A 16502-nucleotide genomic window follows, 5' to 3' on the forward strand; every position below is an offset into this window, starting at 1 on the left:
TGCAATGGAATCGAACGTTGAACGATCTTGATGAAGGCGACGGGTAATGCTTCCATTACCATGAGCTTCGCCATTCAGAAGGACCATGTCGATGCATTCTGCAAACATGTACTCAACCACGTTGGTCTAACACTCAGAGACAATTGAATGAGATTCGGCCAAAGAGAATCAAACAATATAAAGGCAACAAATTGCGGACAGGTACCGTACGTGATTTTGCAGTTTTCGTAAAGCCACGTGACAGGTATCACAATCGACAACGCTATATTTATACAGCACCAAAAGATAACACACATGACACAGATTGCATTTCCTTCTTGTGATCATAATTAAAATTCATCACAGTCCATAGCACAAAGACTACGGTGAATCCAGCGCATTTATTGCGGTGTAAACATCACCAAGTATGACCCTCAAGCTACACCGTATGTGAATGATATAATGATCATGACATCACGAGCCCTGCCCCCTCTTATACAGGGTGCTCGGAAATTCCGGTTTCGAGCTCCTAGGACTTATAGAGGGGATTGAGTTGATAATATTTTGAACCGGAACCCATGTCCGGAAAGGTAACGTTTCCATGCTACATCCCTCTGAAAAAAAAATTGCTAGTAACGCTTCGACTTTTTCAAAAAATTTACTAGGCGTAAGCCATACATCACCAAAGAAATTGCTCGTGTACTCGTGGACGAGTACTCTCCAACGTGATGCAGTACGGCTGTTCCAGTTCCAGTGTGTGGCATCTCCTTGGAGCACAACAGTCACGCCTGCCGAGGGTGATGCTACCCTTTCTCGAAGCCGTTGACTAATTGTGGAGAAAAGATTATGCAATGGAATCGAACGTTGAACGATCTTGATGAAGGCGACGGGTAATGCTTCCATTACCATGAGCTTCGCCATTCAGAAGGACCATGTCGATGCATTCTGCAAACATGTACTCAACCACGTTGGTCTAACACTCAGAGACAATTGAATGAGATTCGGCCAAAGAGAATCAAACAATATAAAGGCAACAAATTGCGGACAGGTACCGTACGTGATTTTGCAGTTTTCGTAAAGCCACGTGACAGGTATCACAATCGACAACGCTATATTTATACAGCACCAAAAGATAACACACATGACACAGATTGCATTTCCTTCTTGTGATCATAATTAAAATTCATCACAGTCCATAGCACAAAGACTACGGTGAATCCAGCGCATTTATTGCGGTGTAAACATCACCAAGTATGACCCTCAAGCTACACCGTATGTGAATGATATAATGATCATGACATCACGAGCCCTGCCCCCTCTTATACAGGGTGCTCGGAAATTCCGGTTTCGAGCTCCTAGGACTTATAGAGGGGATTGAGTTGATAATATTTTGAACCGGAACCCATGTCCGGAAAGGTAACGTTTCCATGCTACATCCCTCTGAAAAAAAAATTGCTGGTAACGCTTCGACTTTTTCAAAAAATTTACTAGGCGTAAGCCATACATCACCAAAGAAATTGCTCGTGTACTCGTGGACGAGTACTCTCCAACGTGATGCAGTACGGCTGTTCCAGTTCCGGTGTGTGGCATCTCCTTGGAGCACAACAGTCACGCCTGCCGAGGGTGATGCTACCCTTTCTCGAAGCCGTTGACTAATTGTGGAGAAAAGATTATGCAATGGAATCGAACGTTGAACGATCTTGATGAAGGCGACGGGTAATGCTTCCATTACCATGAGCTTCGCCATTCAGAAGGACCATGTCGATGCATTCTGCAAACATGTACTCAACCACGTTGGTCTAACACTCAGAGACAATTGAATGAGATTCGGCCAAAGAGAATCAAACAATATAAAGGCAACAAATTGCGGACAGGTACCGTACGTGATTTTGCAGTTTTCGTAAAGCCACGTGACAGGTATCACAATCGACAACGCTATATTTATACAGCACCAAAAGATAACACACATGACACAGATTGCATTTCCTTCTTGTGATCATAATTAAAATTCATCACAGTCCATAGCACAAAGACTACGGTGAATCCAGCGCATTTATTGCGGTGTAAACATCACCAAGTATGACCCTCAAGCTACACCGTATGTGAATGATATAATGATCATGACATCACGAGCCCTGCCCCCTCTTATACAGGGTGCTCGGAAATTCCGGTTTCGAGCTCCTAGGACTTATAGAGGGGATTGAGTTGATAATATTTTGAACCGGAACCCATGTCCGGAAAGGTAACGTTTCCATGCTACATCCCTCTGAAAAAAAAATTGCTGGTAACGCTTCGACTTTTTCAAAAAATTTACTAGGCGTAAGCCATACATCACCAAAGAAATTGCTCGTGTACTCGTGGACGAGTACTCTCCAACGTGATGCAGTACGGCTGTTCCAGTTCCGGTGTGTGGCATCTCCTTGGAGCACAACAGTCACGCCTGCCGAGGGTGATGCTACCCTTTCTCGAAGCCGTTGACTAATTGTGGAGAAAAGATTATGCAATGGAATCGAACGTTGAACGATCTTGATGAAGGCGACGGGTAATGCTTCCATTACCATGAGCTTCGCCATTCAGAAGGACCATGTCGATGCATTCTGCAAACATGTACTCAACCACGTTGGTCTAACACTCAGAGACAATTGAATGAGATTCGGCCAAAGAGATAGGATAGAGGTCAAATGACTTCAGGCGATTTATCGTAACCATCTCCCACTATGACTACACCTTTGATTGCCTACCTAAGAAATGTTTTTTTCAGACAGCCGTAGTACAGGAGTTGTACGTTTCCAGGCACCGGTTCCTCTCCAAAATATTATGTACTCACTCATCTTTGCAAGTCCTAGAAGTTCGTAACTGAAATTTCCGAACACCCTGGTGAGACATCAAGCAATAATTTTATGAAGCAGGCAGTCACAGTACAATATTTACCGGCTATTAAAACGAAACAGCCAGTTACAATATCTACATCCGCACTTACATAAACACTCCGAAAGCCATCACGTTGCGTATGGTTGATGGTACCTTGTACCACTACTAATCACATACTTTCCTGTTCCAAGCCGAAAGTTGAGAATTACCCTTCGGCCTAAATGATTCTGTGGACAAGAGACTGCACGACGTCACATTTTAAGATGGCGACTGCGTACTGATAGGATATTTTCTTTTAATTGCCTGTAAAATACATGTTGCTGCAGTAATGGACTGAGTCCGGTATGACCAGTGAGTGAGTGAGTGAGAGAGAGAGAGAGAGAGAGAGAGAGAGTAAAATACATGTTGAGAACCCGCAGTTTAGCGAAATGAAACTTGCGATCCCGACAGCTGGCAGCACCTGGGCAGTACACACGACCTAAAGAGAATGGGAGTCATATGTGAACTGTGGATTGCCACCGATCAGATGACTGTTCACGGCAATAGTGCTTGCCATTTGAAGGTGATCGCATTATGCTGGATTCTAAATATATGATATGGAGTATTTACACAAGCTGCATCTGCTTCAACGTGTGACCCAGAAATGTTCTGTTGTCTAATCTGGCCACTGCACACAAAAGAAACACCAAAACACAAAGCACAGCCTGTAGTAACCAGTAAAACTATAGGACAAGTTAAGGATATTGTAAAGGAAGTCAGGTCTGTTTTTAAGTAAATTTGATTTTCTTTTAAATGAAACATTGATCAAACGTAATCTGATTTAACAGAAGCTCATTTACTCTTAAATAAAACAGAAATTAATCATGAATAATCTACCTTTAATATAATCTCACTTACCTTAAATGAAGCAAAGGTGATCTAACAGTTAACAGTGAATTAGAATTATCAGAACTTGGAGTTAGGTTACCAGAAAATGAGACTAATAGTGCGGGAGGAGTCGTATGTAAGGAAAACTGAACTGAGGCTGCAGCTCCAAGATGTTGTTATTTGTGAGGCTCGATAATGGAAGACTAAATAACCCAAACTCAGATTACAATTAATTGTGGATTTAAGTTGCACATGGAAAACATATGGAGAAGTGAATTGTTCCAATTATGGATCATGCTACATCAGAATGTAACAACTTGTATCAGCTCCAAGTCAACTGAGTGCAGCAAACAGTGCCACGTGGCGGTCGGCTCCCATCTCCCTCGATTAGCAGCTGAATTAGCAGCTCTGTCCCCAATCGGGGAAAAGACTCCAGACGTCCACCTCTCTGCACATACAACGCGCATTTTATTATTACAAGATTGGCTATGTTCTAAAGCAACGCTATTTCGATTGGTTCGTCTGCATATGTCCAGTTCTATCATGCAGTCCGTAGGGTTAACCAAATTTTTGGAGAGAAAAACAGAGACGACGCTCCCACATTACATGCTGATGCCGTGACGTCAAGCTGTCAGAAGTGAGCACAGATTATCGTAATCGATTTCTCTCCAGGCGACGGTGAGCTAGACGCGAAGTCCGCCAGCCAGACTCGTGTCCCTTGCTTACAGGCAATGTTGATGACGCAGGCTCCGCTAACGTACGCCGAGCTTAGGCCAACCCAAAGGAGATATGGCTGATATAATGACATTTACCAATGGGACCTTTGCCGACAAAGGTCCTATAGCCTGACCCGAGACTCCAGCAGGACTTACCAAAGTTTTCCTTGCAGCTCACAGCCAAAGTGGGAACAAACGTAATGACACAATACTGACGATAAAATGAATTGACATCACAGAGAAATATGTGATAATAATGTCATACCACAGCACGGTTCGTCTAAAAAGACGGATAAAATTTCTGAAGTGGCATTCCCTGTTCTTTACATCTGTTTCGGATCCTAGAAAATATACTAACCCATCTAATGATTTAACCTACAAAACAGTCAACGCAAGGGCTACGAGAAAAACATGACTGCCTGATTCTTACTGAACATAACGTGTGGACGTACATGTTATCTTAAGACTACTTTTAGCTTGTAAGTTAACAAAAAAACAGTCCATGATAGGCACCTGTGTTCCATAAAATATGACTAAGATTGTTTCCTCATAATTTAGTCTGGGTACAGGGAAGGCACGTTTGGTTGACTTAATAACATACGATCCCACTGTTCGCCAAGTGGAACACATCTGTAAGACGAAAATAGATTTAAGAGAAGGTTGATATACCAATTAATTGTGTCTGTCTTAATGAGCTACTGCGTTTCATGGAACGACATTCCTGTATCCAGTCAAAAGGAGAAGTTAGAGAAATTGATCTAGATGTTGAATAGTAGTAAATGTTTAATAACATTGTTAAACAGCGACAGCTGTGGCGTGTTCATTTAAGTAAACAGATGAACAGATGAGAACAACAGTTGGTGTGCCTTATACCTACTGATAATGAGAAGTTCCTTCCCTCTGAGGAATGTCTCTGTTCCATGAAGTTGTTACGTACTGGGATACTTCCTTGTAGTGGTACCTAGCTCAGTGTTGATTGGTTCATTGAAGCTTCACCTACGTGATGCCTGTGTGGCTCCGGGCAGCTCCCTTCGTACCTCTCGCATGCACCTTGGTCTCTCTTTGACTCAACCTCTCCGCTGCTGCCTGCCAGGCCACCCGAAGGTGGTAATCGGTGATGCTACATATCTGCATGACTGCTTCCCCAGCCATTCTTCTAGATCCATCTTTCTACAGACGAAAGCTCCAAGGGGTTTGCGCCTTGGCAACCACGGCCCATGTTAGCCTTGTCACGAAGTTAGATATGATCGGTGTTTAAGTTACGGTACTTTATTATTGCACAGTCTCAAACAAACTCTGTTTGTATAACAAAGCCGGCCGCGGTGGTCTCGCGGTTCTAGGCGCGCAGTCCGGAACCGTGCGACTGCTACGGTTGCTGGTTCGAATCCTGCCTCGGGCATGGATGTGTGTGATGTCCTTAGGTTAGTTCGGTTTAAGTAGTTCTAAGTTCTAGGGGACTGATGACCACAGCAGTTGAGTCCCATAGTGCTCAGAGCCATTTTTTGTATAACAAAAGTTAGTTTCAGATCATGACAGGTACTTAACAAGCACTAATCATTCCCACTAAACTGTCTAGTCACCCCCAAAAGATCATACACTCCTGGAAATTGAAAAAAGAACACTGTGAATTCATTGTCCCAGGAAGGGGAAACTTTATTGACACATTCCTGGGGTCAGATACATCACATGATCACACTGACAGAACCACAGGCACATAGACACAGGCAACAGAGCATGCACAATGTCGGCACTAGTACAGTGTATATCCACCTTTCGCAACAATGCAGGCTGCTATTCTCCCATGGAGACGATCGTAGAGATGCTGGATGTAGTCCTGTGGAACGGCTTGCCATGCCATTTCCACCTGGCGCCTCACTTGGACTAGCGTTCGTGCTGGACGTGCAGACCGCGTGAGACGACGCTTCATCCAGTCCCAAACATGCTCAATGGGGGACAGATCCGGAGATCTTGCTGGCCAGGGTAGTTGACTTACACCTTGTAGAGCACGTTGGGTGGCACGGGATACATGCGGACGTGCATTGTCCTGTTGGAACAGCAAGTTCCCTTGCCGGTCTAGGAATGGTAGAACGATGGGTTCGATGACGGTTTGGATGTACCGTGCACTATTCAGTGTCCCCTCGACGATCACCAGAGGTGTACAGTCAGTGTAGGAGATCGCTCCCCACACTATGATGCCGGGTGTTGGCCCTGTGTGCCTCGGTCGTATGCAGTCCTGATTGTGGCGCTCACCTGCACGGCGCCAAACACGCATATGACCATCATTGGCACCAAGGCAGAAGCGACTCTCATCGCTGAAGACGACACGTCTCCACTTGTCCCTCCATTCACGCCTGTCGCGACACCACTGGAGGCGGGCTGCACGATGTTGGGGCGTGAGCGGAAGATGGCCTAACGGTGTGCGGGACCGTAGCCCAGCTTCATGGAGACGGTTGCGAATGGTCCTCGCCGATACCCCAGGAGCAACAGTGCCCCTAATTTGCTGGGAAGTGGCGGTGCGGTCCCCTACGGCACTGCGTAGGATCCTACGGTCTTGGCGTGCATCCGTGCGTCGCTGCGGTCCGGTGCCAGGTCGACGGGCACGTGCACCTTCCGCCGACCACTGGCGACAACATCGATGTACTGTGGAGACCTCACGCCCCACGTGTTGAGCAATTCGGCGGTACGTCCACCTGGCCTCCCGCATGCCCACTATACGCCCTCGCTCAAAGTCCGTCAACTGCACATACGGTTCACGTCCACGCTGTCGCGGCATGCTATCAGTGTTAAAGACTGCGATGGAGCTCCGTATGCCACGGCAAACTGGCAGACACTGACGGCGGCGGTGCACAAATGCTGCGCAGCTAGCGCCATTCGACGGCCAACACCGCGGTTCCTGCTGTGTCCGCTGTGCCGTGCGTGTGATCATTGCTTGTACAGCCCTCTCGTAGTGTCCGGAGCAAGTATGGTGGGTCTGACACACTGGTGTCAATGTGTTCTTTTTTACATTTCCAGGAGTGTATTATGTAATCATCAATAATATTCAAACTCCAAGTCGGACACGTCCAGATCGTCCGCTTTCGCTAACACTTCCAACCTCTAACCTCTGTCAATGCTAACTACTGCCTTCCAACCTCCATCACTGCTGGCTTTTCACCTCCAACACTGCTACCACCGCTGACTTTCAACATCCAACTGCTGAGTCCAAGCATCAGCACAGAGCGCACAGTGCTGTCAGATTCATTAAAGCAGAGCGCTACATAGCGCTGCCAACATAGAAACACATAAAAAGCCTATTTACAACGGGATGTTCCTGGTTGTTCATTCTCTCCTTCACCTCAGACAATGCTGGAACGTTGTCCTGTTTCATTCCTATATTTAGTATGGCATCGTCAATTATGTTTTCATAAGTCATTCTTTTCAATAATAGGATGTCGAATCTGTTTCCGGTGCAACATTGTGTCGGTAGCGATGTTCTTTGCCAGGGCTGTGTGTGATTTAGGAAGAATATTCCTAAAAGAAATGTGCTGAGCCTGATAGCTGTCCATGTGTAAGCTTTGCTGACATCATAATTTTAATGCCTCGTGGCTGTATATGCTATTGTAGTTCTGCCATAAAAGTAATAGCGAAATTCTTGAAATGCTTACACAATGACTAACGCGTCCAGTTTCATGACTGAATAGTTTCTTTAGCGTTTGTTTAACGCACCACTGTTGATGACAGTCTTTTTGTGTTCGTTTACCCTATCTCCTTCTGATTTCTCTTACTGGGATACCTTGTCTACAATCTCTGTTTTTCTGCAGTCCAGAGCTACACAGAATGCAGGACTATGTTCCGGCTTAACATCTAGCGCCGGCACGCCAAACTAGAACGTTAGAGCAGAGATGGCTGTGAGACGACGTCAGCCAATAGCACGCCGACCGACCCCTCTCCAGGACGAAGACGGCAGCGACCTCTACACGAAGAGGACATAAACGCCACGTCGCCTGGGCCGCGCCGAGTTCTATGACTTCTACAGAAGCGTCAAGACCATCGACCTGGATGGAAGCATTCACTGTATTACTTGTATAAGGACTTGTATATACTGAAGAGTATTCGTATTTTGTCTGTCTCACTTTGCTTGCAATACATTTGTACTTCAGAGAGTTAAGCATTGTAATGATTTAATTTTGTAATAAACTTCATTAACACAATTTGCTTTAATTGTTGCCTAGCGATTCGAGAAAGCGGGTTACCCAGGCACCCCACATTTGACGAGTAGGCAGGATACAACTGACTAAATCAGGGTGAGCCAGAATGGGCACGTCTGTTAAAGCTTGCCTTTGCTCGGAGCTTCCCCATCCCTGCTCCAGAATGTATTCTTTTCTGTGCATGGACGTATCTACTAAAGAGTATTCCTATTTTGTCTGTCGCACTTTGCTTGCAATACATTTGTACTTCAGGGAGGCAAAAACCCTGTTTCGTAGAATCCACAGGCAAAATTAATTAGTCTGAGGTAACTTCTCAACTGCTTCTTGATCACTGGGGCAGAACTCGTACTGCTTTTAATTTCTCGCTGTCTGGACGAATTCCATCTCCAGAAATGAGGTGTCCAAAAACACCAATTCTTGAAACTTCTAGCAGATTAATATTGTGTGCTGGAACGAGACATGAGCTCCTTAATTAAAGCTGTGAGGACGAGTTGTGAGACGTGCTTGAAAAGCTCAGTTCGGAGAGCACTTGTCAACGAAAGGGACTGGTTCCGAGTTCGAGTCTCGGTCCGTCACACAGTTTTAGACTTCCAGGAAGTTTCATATGAGCGCACACTCCGCTGCAGAGTGAAAATCTCATTCTGAACACCAATTCTCCTTCCCAAAGCACTACTTTTCCTAATTCTTGGCAAGTCAATCATCCGTGGTCTAACGGTAGCGACTTCGATTAATAATCAGAACGTCCTCGATCCCGGGTTGGAACACCGCCGCCGCTTAAAATTCGAATAAAAATCATCAGCATTGGCGACCTAAGACTTCTGAAATATGGAGTCATTCAGACAACGGCCTTGGGAAAGAGGGCGGAGGAGCGGATACAGGTTCATGGCACACTCTTGCCCTTGGGATGGAAAATTGCCATTAAAGGCGGAAGAATCTGAAGTGATCAACGGCACGAGAAAGCAGAAGGCGATGGAAACCTCTGCAATAAAGATAGAATATGTATCCACAGGATATGCGGCCTGTAATTGAAAAAGTGTCATGACTATCTCTCCATTGGCAAAAGATTCTGGACTAGTTCCCCATTCGAATCTACTGGAGTGGACTGCCAACGGGGAGGTTGAATAACCAACGAAAGGATAACGTTGTACGAGTCGGACCGTGGAGTATCAGAAGTTTGAACGTGGTAGAGAAACTAGAAAATCTTAAAAGGGAAACGCTAAAGTTCAATATGGTGGGGGTCAGTGTAGTGAAATGGAAAGAAGACAAGGATTTCTGGGTAGACTAATATAACGAATATGAACAGCAGCAGAAAATGGTTACAACGCGAGTAGGATTCTTTAGGAATAGAAACGTAGGACGGAGAGTGAGCTAATGTCAACAGTTCAGTAATAGGGTTATTCCCATCACAATCGACAGCAGATCAACACAACAACAATAGTTCAGCAATATACGTAAATGTCGCAAGCACAAGATGATGAGATAAATAATGTATATGTGGATATCGAACTGCATACTCAGTACGTAAAGGGAGGTGTAAATCAAATGGTAATTGGGAGTTGGAATGCGGCTGTAGGGAACGGAATGAAAGAAGGGCTTGATAGTAGAAATGAGAGAGGAGAAAGACTAATTGTGCTCTGCAGTATATATCAGTTAATAATTGCGAATACTCTGTTCAATAATCCCGGAAGGGGGGGTATATTGGAATATACTGGGAGATACAGGAAGATTTCAGTTAGATTACACCATTGTCAGCCAGAGATGCCGAATCGTATACTGGACTGTAAGACGTAGATCCAGATCGCAATTCAATAGTATCGAAAAATAGACTCAAATTTAGGCGACTAGTCACGAAGAATCAGTGCCCAAAGAAGTGGGATACGTAAGCACTAAGGAATGATCAGATGTGTTTGAAGTTCTTTGGGGCTATAGATACTGCGATAATGAATAGCTCAGTAGGTAGTACAGTTGAAGAGGAATGGACATCACAGAATTTGGAAAGAACACCGTAGGCAAAAGGAGGACAACTGTGATGAAACTATGGATAACGGATGAAATACTTCAGCTGGTCGACGAAAGAATGAACTACAAAAATCTTCAGGGAAATGCGGCACTACTGAAATGAAAGTCACAGAAACGAAATAAATAGGGAATACAGGGAAGCTAAGTCAAAAGGCCTGCATGAAAAATGTGAAGAAATCGAAAAAGAAATGATTGACTGAAGGACGGAATCGTCATATAGGAAAGTCAAAATAATGTTCGATAAAATTAAAAGCAAGGGCGGTAACATTAAGAGTTCAATTGCAATTTCACTGCTAAATGCAGAGCAAGGAGAGGATAGAAAGTGTACATTGAAGGCTTCTGTGTGGGAGAAGACTTATAGGATGACTTGACAGAAAAACAAACAGAAATCTAAAGATAAGAGATAGGGGACCCAACATTAGAATCATAATTGAAAAGCGGGTTTGATGACTTAATACTAAATAAGGCAGAAGGGATGTATAACATTCCTTCAGCATTTCCAAAATCATGGGGGGAAGTGGCAGCAAAACGACTACTCACTGTGGTGTATAGAATGTGTGAGACGGGTGATATACCATCAGACTTTCCGAAAAATATCACTCATACAACTCCGAATATAGCAAGAGCTGACAAGAGAGAGAACTATCGAACCATCAGCTTAACAAATCATGCATACAAGTTACTGGCAAGAATAATATACAGAGACGAATGGAAAAGGAAGCAGTTTGGGTTTAGGAAAGGTTAACGCACCACAGAGGCAGTTCTGATGTTGCGGTTGATAATGGAAGGAAGACTGAAGAAAAATGAAGACACATTCATACGATATGTCGACGTGAAACAAGTGTTTGACATTGTAAAATGGCGTAAGATGTTTGAAATTCTGAGAAAAATAGGATAAGCTATAGACAAAGGCGGGTAACATACAATATGTACAAGAACCAAGAGGGAGCAATAAGAGTGAAAGACCAAGAACGAAATGCTCAGTGTATATGGGTGTAGGACAGGCATGCTGTCTTTCGCCCCTACTATAAAATTTACAGTAGAATGCTGAAGATTAGGTGCGTAGATCAAGGAATTCTATTACCAAGGCAGCAAAATAGCCCATGACGGACGGAGCAAGGAGGACATGAAAAGCAGACTAGCACTGGTGAAAAAGGCATTCCTGCCAAGAGAAGTCCGTTGGTATCATACATAGGTCTTAATGTGAGGAAGAAATTTCTGAGAATGTACGTTTGGAGCTCAGCATTGTATGCACTGCGGGAAAATCAGAAGAGATTCTAAGCCTTTGAGATGTGGTGCTGCAGAAGAATGATGAAGATAAAGTGGACTGATGAAGTAAGGGTGAGGAGGTGCTCTACAGAAATGGTGAGGAGAGAAATATATGGGAAACATTGACAAGATGAGGGAACAGGATGATAGGACATGTTAAAACATCAGGGAATAACTTCCATGGTACTAGAATGAGCTTTAGGGGGTAAAAACTGTACAGGAAGACAGAGATTGGAGTATACGCAGCAAATAATTGAGGGTGTAATGTGCAGTTGCTACTCTGAGATGGAAAGGTTGGGTTGGCACACGAGAGGAATTCGTGGCGGGCCGCATCAGACAAGTCAGATGACTGATGACTCAAAAATAAAAAAAATAATAATTAAAAATAAAATGAAAAATGGCAACTGCGGTGGTTTGTAGCACCTGCTGTAATTTCCACGTGCACTAAGTGCTCTCATCCCAGGAATCTGTACCAAACATAATATATCATCAATATACTTAGTTAGACGGCAATCGAGTTCTTCATTCAGTGCAGTTCCTAGGGCGCAAACAAACATGCTGATAGCAACAGACCAAAGGCCAGCATTTTAATCTGGCAACTCTTACCATAGCACAAAAGCGCTGTATACTGCCTGTAGCTAGGATCCCATTTTATCTGGCAAGAACTTTCGCGCAAATAGACCACAGAGAAGATACCCTTTCCATGAAATTTTTGCAGTTATATTTATAGGGTCTCAGAATGAAATGTTTTGGACCAAATGGTTGGGCAGGATTCGTACATCAGCCTGATCAGGCCATCATTTTTCCAGAGAATATGAGGAGGAATATTGGAACTACTGCTTTCCTTATCGATAATTCCCTCCTCCATCTCATCAGCGGAAAGTAGAAAGCAGCATGGCCTAGAGAAGAATGTACGATACTCCTTAACGCTAAACTTACGTGGAAATTTCTTAAAGACACCTACCTGTTTTAATAACAAACATCTCCGCATACTATACTAAAATGTTCTTGAACACGTGATGGCTCACATCTGGAACGTCCCGTATTTTGGAGACCTTGTGTTTGATTTCGTGGAGGATTTCCTCTTTCTCTGCTACACCTAATTTGTACTTTCCTACAATCTCACGTGAAACACGTGCTGTTGCGTGGCAAGTCAGCTTTCGTGGAAATGCCATAATCGTTGGACAATGTGTGAAAACATCACTGCTATGTATCACCCTGTTAAAGTGGAGTGTAGCTTTGTCCTATCCTATGGCAAGCGAAACCTCTCTGTTGTCTAAAGCAATTATTCTGGCATGTTGTTGCAGAATCTCTATCCCTAAAGTTACTATCGTCGTCAAATGTGGAATAATTGTCTCATGGTGATCTGTGACACATAAAAGAAAACCGCACTTTGTTTTTAATTGAAATAGACTTGTCTCTGATTGCTCCTATAAGACATGTGTTTTACAGTGGAGACGCCACTCTGTTTTCTGCCAGCTCCATGCAAAGAATGTGGTCTCCAAAATCTCGTTCATGAGGCTGCTTTTGAAGAGCATCGAGTAAAATTATGTTAGCAATATAAATAAATGTTATGGACAAGGTACCTCTTCAGCAATCCCTTGGCCAATGGATCGTCTCCAATTTCGTCATACTTTATCATCCTTAGGGTGAGAACATGGCTCTTGCCTGGACTCACGTTCTGCTCGTTATCTGTCTAAACACTTTAATTTCGTTTGTAGGCAGGCTTTCTTACCTCAGAAATTTCTACTCCGCTGCTTTCTCACTCTGTAAGTAGTCCTTGCACGTCATTTGGTCTCTGACCATCCCAGTTACTATTCTGCTCTTGTGGTCCGCTACATTCCCATTCAGCCATTGCTTCTTCTATAAGTTTTCGTTTTCATTCCTGTCAGAAGGAAGTTCATTCTCCTATCCTCTAGCACATATTCATCAAGATCACTTAATGCCCCCAGCTCTCTCTACTCAGTGCAGTGCAACCACCTTTGGGGTTCAGTTGGCACTGTGGTGATGAAAAGTTGGATCAGTTCTTGCGGACAGTATGGATCGTTGACATGCTTATTCTTCTTCAAGTTCTCATCGATATACTGAGACTGCGTTTGAAAGTGTGTTGCCACCAATGATGAGACTTTTATTATACTTAATCACACCGTGCTTTCTCCACCGTTGACCAAAATATGTTAATAATTTCTGCTGCGAATTTCCGTTTTCGCTCTAATCTCTCCAGTCATGTGACTGTTCAGGAATTCTAATTTTCTTAGGACTGGGCAAGACTTCAGCTGACTGTCTTTAAACTAGCTTACCCCGGCTTTGATGGCGTAGTCTCGACGTGTGGAAGGTGAGGAATATCCTTAGCGAGAAAAAAATGCTTATCGTCGAAGTCCTGGATACTGATCTTGGATGCAGATCTCTCGTAATCACTCTGTCCCTTCTCGATGGCGACGCGCCTGTTGACTCTGAATTTGGACAAACATCTCTCTTATTATCACTGCTAGTGGCATTCACGCCTCCGTGGCTCAAAACCACACAATTTCTTTTCTTATATTTTCCATGCTGTGTTTCAGTGACAAAAACTTCTTACTTGCGAAGAATCGCACTAATTCCATGCCCTTAGACTCGGTTCAGTTCTCCAAAGCCTGCATTCTCTCAGTAACGAAAATGTTTCCCTCTTCTAATTGTTCTAGAATTTTCTGAGCTGAACCAACCTGGTTTGTCTTTGACAACTCATCCAGTTTTCTCCAACGGGTTTAAGCCTGCGCCACGCACCACCAGAAGCTCTTCTCTAAACTGTTTTCTCTCTACTTCAGCCTTTTCTCTGTCTGCTGCTGCCTGCTTCGTGTTCGCCTCCACTCTCCTATCGCTCTCTTCCGACCCCCACCTTTCTCTTGCGCTCTCTTTCTGCCTTCTTTTGCCACTTTCCTATCTGCTTCTAATAGGTCTAGAATTTGCCTTACCCTTATGCGAATGTCTCGCACATTTCTAAAATTTGTACTTCCCTGTGGCACTGACGAGTCTCTCTCACGAGTTTCGTTGCAGCCACTAAAGTCAACTCTCGCTTCGGAATCCCGTATTTCAGGCAACACAGTTGCTGCGGACGCCTCCCGCACAGAAAATTCCACCTCAAACTGTTTCGATTGCATAGAATTCTCTTACACTAAACCCTTTTTTGTCTTTCTCGGGCGTACCAGACTAGCCCTATCCATGTGTTCAAGAATTCAGATTAAATACTAGTCAACAATATTCAACAATCAAATGAACATTGACTCAAAAAATGTCTTCGCATTCAATGCAACGAATCACCACAAAAAATACGCAAATAAAATCTTCTCTCACAAATTAGTTTTCTATACAAACCACATAATACAGGTACATATACTAGTAATTTGTCCAAAACCCAGAAGAGGCACGGACAGCACGAGTGTGTTACGTGGCTGCCTGCCAATGCTGACTCACACAGAAGATGGGATAAAATGTCCTCTACAACTATATATATCCCAAGAGATGCTTTGCTATGTCCTTCTCAATGCTAGTTTACAAAAGAAACAAAAAATACGATCCTGGCTCAATATCACCATGAAGGAGGGTAATCTGAAATGACATTCTACTTATGTCGTAGAGCAAGTGTTCACAAGCTGCTTATTCTGACGCATGTTGAACAACAATGTCCTATCGTCTAATCTTGCCACCGTATACAAAGGAACACACTAACACAGTAAAAGCACAACCTGATGGAATACCGGGTTATCTTTACAGTACCAAACAACATGACAAGTTCAGGGCATTCTAATGGAAGTTAGTTCTGGTTTAACAGAATTTTATTTACTCTAACCTTGAACGAAGATAAATCAAAAGTTATTTACCTTTAACTGAATTTGATATAACCTGAAATGAAACCAAGGCTGATTAAGCTTAATCAGCCTTTAATAGAATTTCATTGACTCTCATATGATACAAAAGTTACTCACAGCTACTCCATCCTCCACATAATCTCACTTACACATTAATGAAGCAACGGTTAACCAAAAGTTGTTAGTGAAACAACATTAATTGAACCCTAAATCAGGTTAACAAAAGTGAGACTAACATTGTGGGAGGAATACCTATGCAAGGAAGACTGCGTGGAGGATACGATATCGCGATATTTTTTTGCGCAGCTTCCCGATACAAGACTAAAGAATCCAAATTTAAAGAAGAATTAAGTCAGCAAATTAGGGTGTATATTCAAAAGAAGAGAAATGAACCATTCAGATTACGGATCACGCTACTGCAGACTACGAAAACTTACCTCTGCTACAAGTAGGCAGAATGACAACAAAGACAGCCACAGATGCCTGTCAGCTTGCCATGTCGCTCCGTCACCTCCCACAATCCTCAAAATTACATCCCCGAATCTTGAAAAAATTCAGCCTGCCCATCTTGAAACTTCTCATAAGACTCACGGGGTGGAGGGAGGGGGCGGGGTTCTGGCTCCACAGTATTATGAAGTGAAGGCCAAGAAACGCCACAAAGGTTTCGAAAAATCAAGGAAAAGACAGCTAACTCGCCCCCCCCCCCCCCCCCTCTTTGCGTACATATTGCCCATTCTGCCATCACGTGC

Source organism: Schistocerca gregaria, chromosome 3 (genome assembly GCF_023897955.1).
Source record: "Schistocerca gregaria isolate iqSchGreg1 chromosome 3, iqSchGreg1.2, whole genome shotgun sequence".
Lineage (NCBI taxonomy): Eukaryota > Metazoa > Arthropoda > Insecta > Orthoptera > Acrididae > Schistocerca > Schistocerca gregaria.